This window comes from Gallinula chloropus (genome assembly GCF_964237585.1).
Source record: "Gallinula chloropus genome assembly, chromosome: 5".
NCBI classification, from domain to species: domain Eukaryota; kingdom Metazoa; phylum Chordata; class Aves; order Gruiformes; family Rallidae; genus Gallinula; species Gallinula chloropus.
In genome coordinates this window covers 78846873-78852872 of record NC_140090.1, presented here as the reverse complement: position 1 = coordinate 78852872, position 6000 = coordinate 78846873, and positions in this window count along the sequence as shown.

The following is a 6000-nucleotide window of genomic DNA, read 5'->3' as shown; positions in this document are numbered from 1 at the left end:
AAGGAAATGATGGTGATACATATGGTAATATATAAGAACAACATGTTGGAGCTTGCTTTCTTGTAATTCTGAAAGCTGGGGCACACAGCCTGTGTGTCACACCAAGCCAGTCCAGCCCAGGGTCCTCTCCTGGAGGTGACGTGGGGACATGGGGCTTTGGCAGTGCCCTCCCAAACCCTACTTCATCACCATCTCCTCTTCCCACCACCCAGCAGAGAAATGAGCACGCTCATCACAGCAAAATCCAAAGTCCCATCAGCTCAGGGTTGGCTCGGCATGTGTGACAATCACAGTAATAACAGGAACCCGATGCTCGTTAATCCACATGGACAACATGCCAGGTCTTTCCAGAAGTACTGTTTATGTCCAAATGGTACATAAATTAATCTTACATATCCTTATCTACAAAAGGATACCAGACAGTATTAAGAAAAACTATTAAAATTGATCATGCTACTGATTTAGGACAGGTGGAATAATGCACAATTAATAATATATTGAATTACATATTTAATTTATTCTTCTCATTATAAAAACAGGGAATATTGAAAAATCTGCTATTCCCTGCTGGAATGACAAAACAGCTACTGTCCATGTAAGACACCACCTGAAAAGAGAATATTTTCTTGATTTTAATCTTACAGGATTATACTAACCTGAAACAGTCCTGTCAAGGCACCAGTTATCAGGCCACCCTTCTTAATAAATCTGACTGCAATTTAAAAAATATTATATTATTTAAAGTATTATTAAATATGTAAAGAATTACATTGTGATTTTAAGCTAATTCCAATTTCAATCCACAATTAGAAAACAAGGGAAAAAAAAACCCTCAAGACGTGTCTGTCTGTCTTCATTTTTCACATAAATGTGAAAATGAAGAATCTCAAAACCAAGTAAGTACATTGCTTCCACATGCAAAGGAGGAGGCTGAGGGGAGACCTTATCACTGCCTAAACGTCCCTGCCAGGAGGGTGCAGAGAGGTGGGCGATGGTCTCTTCAGCCAGGGGACAGGAGATGGGACAAGGGGCAATGGGCTCAAGCTGCCCCAGGGCAGGGTCAGATCAGATGTGAGGGAAAAGTTCCTCCCTGGCAGAGTTGTGGGGCTGTGGCACAGGCTGCCCAGGGAGGGGCTGAGTCCCCACCCCTGGGTGTGTTTAACAGAGGGGAGATGAGGTGCTCAGGGATCTGGTTTAGCACAGGACAGGAATGGTTGGACTCGATCTTAAAGGTCTTTTCCAGCCTTGTAATTCTGTGTGCACAAATTCGGGTCAAAGCCCACAACATTTCCATTCAATACTGGGCAACCAGCGAGCTAAAACTAGATTTATTCTTTTTATTTATTTGCTGACTTGAAACACCTCGTTCTAAACCAATCCATCACTGGCTGTCAGTCCTTTTAAGAGCAGTAATGCAAAGCTAATAATATTTTACCAGCCAACAAAACCTTAAGTGGAAATTAAAGCACCAAAGAAGTGTGACTCATCTGTGCTGCTACAGTCTCTCCCACATGATGAAAACTCTATATTTTAGTTTCACAGCTTGCTCCATAAACACTAATGTGGTTAAGTGTAAGCAAGGTTAAATGCTGCTGTCAGGAGGCCAAGGGAGAAGCGAAGAGCCTTCAAATGACATTGGTTACTTTGTCTACATTTGTTTGCTGTCTGTTGACCAGGGTCTAAGCTTTCATAGTCACAGCAGTATAAAAAGCAACCAAACAACCTCCCCAAAACCCTGCAGACTAATAAAAGTGCCATTTTTAGTGCTTAGTGGTCCATAAATGATGGGGATGTTGTTCGCACCTCCAGGTTCTACCAAGGCTTGGCACTGCCTCCTCTTGAGATCAGCTCCAGTGGGTTTATGCACACAGGTTACTGGTTTAGCTTTTATAATACACAAGGAGACCCCCATCCCCTGTCCTACTTTTACAGCAGAAAAACTCTTCAATGAGGATTTAACATGGGCCAAAATCCAGCTATCGCCCAACCCTCCTACTTACAGCCCCTTCCTGGACAGGTTGGTTGCCCCTTGGTATTGTGGATGGGGAGCTGCATGTCTGGGGTCTGCAGCCTGGGCTAATCCTTGTCCTGGTCATGGCCCACAGCTGATGCCACCAGCCTCAGGCCATGGGAAACCTGAGGGATATCAAGTCCTGAGGAACAAAGTAAGCTGTCTGGGTAGGTAAAACAGTAAGAGCTCTGATTTTGGAGGCCATCTGTCTTCTGAGCTGCCTTGGCTCCACATAACCCTCATTTAGTCTCATTAAGTAAACCAAAGAGTTCAAACAGTTCCTGCTCTAAAGTGCAGGAGAGCAGCAAGCATACAAATAGCAAGATGTTACCAGCATCCATCTTTTTCGATGGTAAAAGGGAAAATTAGCAAAGCCTTCAGGAAAAACGTGACTCAAGGTCAGGAACAGCCCCTTCACTTTCAGCTGCAAAGAAGCAGTTCCACGTCCTGGTGGACACACACAACAAGGGCTGGAGGGATTTGGCATCAAATCATTTTGTGCTGGAAGAAAAGGATGGAAAGACGAACTGTTCTTGACAGCATCTGCTGGCTCTCATCTAACACGCCCAAGCTACAATTTTGGGGGGTTTAAATGCAATATACTTCACATTCGTATTTCACAGGCTTCATTTGCTTCATTACAGAGTAAATTTAATCTGAAACTCTCCATTTAAACAACATTCTTTTTTTGGGGGGGAAGGGGGAAATAAGTGACACCCTGAAAGTCCTATTGCTATTGCAAATGTAACAGAGAAGAAAGAACTCTGTAATACCATTGATACTAGAAATCTGAATCCTGTAAAAATCACACAGAGAAAGTCCTCCTCCTCCTCCTCTGAAAGATTCAATAGCAAAGCTGCAAAGAGTACCTATATATTAACTTTACTAAGGCTTTACTAAGGATGCAGAGTAAGTTATGTGGTATTTACTGCTTTCCTGCAGCACATTATCATAAGCACTTGCACAACAACATAAAATTTAAATCAACAGCAAAGTTCTCATTGATATCTTTGAAAACAGCTTATACCCTAATTTACTAAAAGCACTCATCTGCAGCAAGTGTTTCTGTTGTTTATTAGAATTAATTAAATCCTTCTGTATTATGTTAAAAAGTATCTTGCGAATCCTTAAGGGGCTGCTATGATGACAGCAATCAGAAGAGATGATCAAGAAGCTCCAATCAGGGAAGGGTGCAAGACTCCAAGGGGAGGAAGAGATCTTACTAAAGAGCAAAGCCAAAGCCAAGAACTGCAGTGGCACTACAGCAGCAGATCATAGAATCATGGAACCACAAACTGGTCTGGGTTGGAAGGGACCCCAAGGATCACAGAGCTCCAACCCCCCTGCCACAGGCAGGGACACCAACCTCCAGGCCTGGAGCTACACAAGGTTGCCCAGGGCCCCAGCCAACGTGGCCTTGAACACCCCCAGGGATGGGGCATCCACCACCAATCTGGGCAGCCCATTCCAGCCCCTGAACACTCTTTCTATAACGAACTTCCTCCTAATATCTCATGTAAACCTTCCCTCCTTCAGCTTCACTCCATCCCCCTTGTCCTGCCATTATCTACCCTTTTAACAAGCTGATTCCTCTCCTGTTCCTCTGCTCCCTTCAGATACTGGCAGGCTGCAATGAGGTCCCCCCACAGCCTTCTCTTCTCCAGGCTGACCCAGCCCAGCTCCCTCAGCCTCTCTTTGCAGGGGAGCTGCTTCAGCCCTCTGATCATCTTCATGGCTCCTCTGACCTCTCCAACAGCCCCACATCTTTCTTGTATTGCGGGCTGATTAATGGATTGGTTGAAAGAGTGACAGGGACCAGGGCAGAACAGACATCATGAGGTCAAAGTCAAGGACTAAGAGATGCAGGACCAGAACACGCTACTGCGGAAAAACACAGCGATGAGGCAGAGCAGCACTGGGTGGCAAAGAGCTACTGCTTGGACGTCTTAATTTGCAAAGGCAGTGCTCAATCACGCTCCTAACACGGGGCTTGGCTGCTCTCATTAGGGCCCTCGATTGCCAAGGAGCCTGGCTGCAGGGAGTTCCTGGGCTGGTGCTGCAGGAAGAGCCTCAAAGTACTCAATCAGATACCTGGCTGAAGATCAGGATACAGCTTTTACACTGCCCATTTCAGCAGGGATAAAGAATGTAAACCAGTTAACAATCTGCTGTGTCAAAACATTCGTTACCAGGAATATCAGTTTCATAACGCTCGGTTTTCCAATGGCAAACATGCTTCTCCATTTGGGAACTTATTTAAATGTGCTCTCAACCATTATGGTTACCCAAAAAGGAAAACCCAAGAAAATTTCTGTGGTATGACTGCTCAAATTTGTTCAATGAATCAGAAAATATTGCAGTCCAAATCTTAATGTTTTGTGGAAAGGCTTTTACTGTAATTGAGGAAAGCTGAGAGCACATGCTGCTACTGCTGCTAAGCCCGTGGAAAACAAGCAAAAAGGCAGGATAACAGCAATTCACCTCTTTGCTTGTCATTTTAAGCTGGATTTCACAAAAACAACGTCTGCAGCATTGCGCTGTCAGTCCCCTCATGACATTCATGTCTCGTAGAGTGATTTCAACCGCAGCTGAGCGGCAGAGAGCTCAACGGCAGCGCGTCTGCACCAGTCAATAGGGCAGGATGTAACACACCATCAGATAAAGCATTAGACATTGAGGGATCCACTAAGGTCACAGGAAGAGCGACTTCCATCTTCACCTGAATGTGACATAATTCAGTGTCATCCTCCCAGACATCATGAGGTGTCATCCTGTCATCTCACAGCTAGGAGGTACATCCCCACCGATGGCTGCTCTGCAGTATATTTTGCAGCACTGCAATGCCAGAGAGTGGGCAGGTAAATCACCCAGTCCCTTTGCGTTTCAGAGATGCTCCTGAAGAAGATCACGTTTGGCTTTGGCCCTCAAACTGGGCAGCCTGTCAGTCATTGCTGCCAGCCGCTCTAAGTGCCGATAATCAGCCTGTTTTGTGAGCAGCATATAATTAAACTTATCTCATTTGGCTTGAGATACTCAGACTGCTGAACAAAAGGTTTTCTCTTATTCCTCTTTGTTTGTTTTCTATGCTGCTGTCACCAGAGAATGCTTTAATAGCACTGAGGCCAATACAGTCCAAAGCTGTGAAACAAGAAAAATTTATAAGAAGCAGCAATAACTTATATTGTATTGCATAGTACAGGAAAAGCTTGATTTAGAAAAAGCACACCAGTGTTGTGCTCCTGGTCTGTTCATCAAGATGTTATCAGTATCATTGCTCACCAGCTGACTTGCCTCTGGAACTAAAATAAACCCTGTTATTTAATATTTGTGTTACAGGACAGATCAGTCAAGTTCAGGAAACTCTGGTTGCTGCTTTGGCGACCTCAGAGTTGGAATTACTTTATGTCATTCATTTGTTCTTCCCCCATCTTTCAAGGCCACGTCTGGGAGCAGAGTTGGCATAGAATCATAGAATGCTCTGGGTTGGAAGGGACCCCAAGGATCACAGAGCTCCAACCCCCTGCCACAGGCAGGGACACCAACCTCCAGGCCTGGAGCTACACAAGGTTGCCCAGGGCCCCATCCAACCCAGCCTTGAACACCCCCAGGGATGGGGCATCTCTCTGGGCAGCCTGTTCCAGCCCCTCACCACTCCCTCTGTAAAAAATTTCCCCCTAATACCCAATTTAAACCTTCCTTCCTTTAGCTTGAATCACTCTGCTTTTTTTAGTGTATTAAGTATATTTTACATTTTTAATTGCAGCAAAGGCTGTTGACTCAGACCTCTTGCCAGGCTTTAATAGAGCACATAAAAGCACACTTCACTACTCCAACTTCCTAAAACACTGCAAACACCATAAAATAAACCCAACTGGCTCTTCCTGACCGATGCTTTCAGGCAGCACTTACCTCCCGTCCACTGCCCGCTCGCCGCCCCTGCGCTGTTTTTGCTGCGCCCAGGGGTGAACCCCATTGTGCCGGGATTAAGC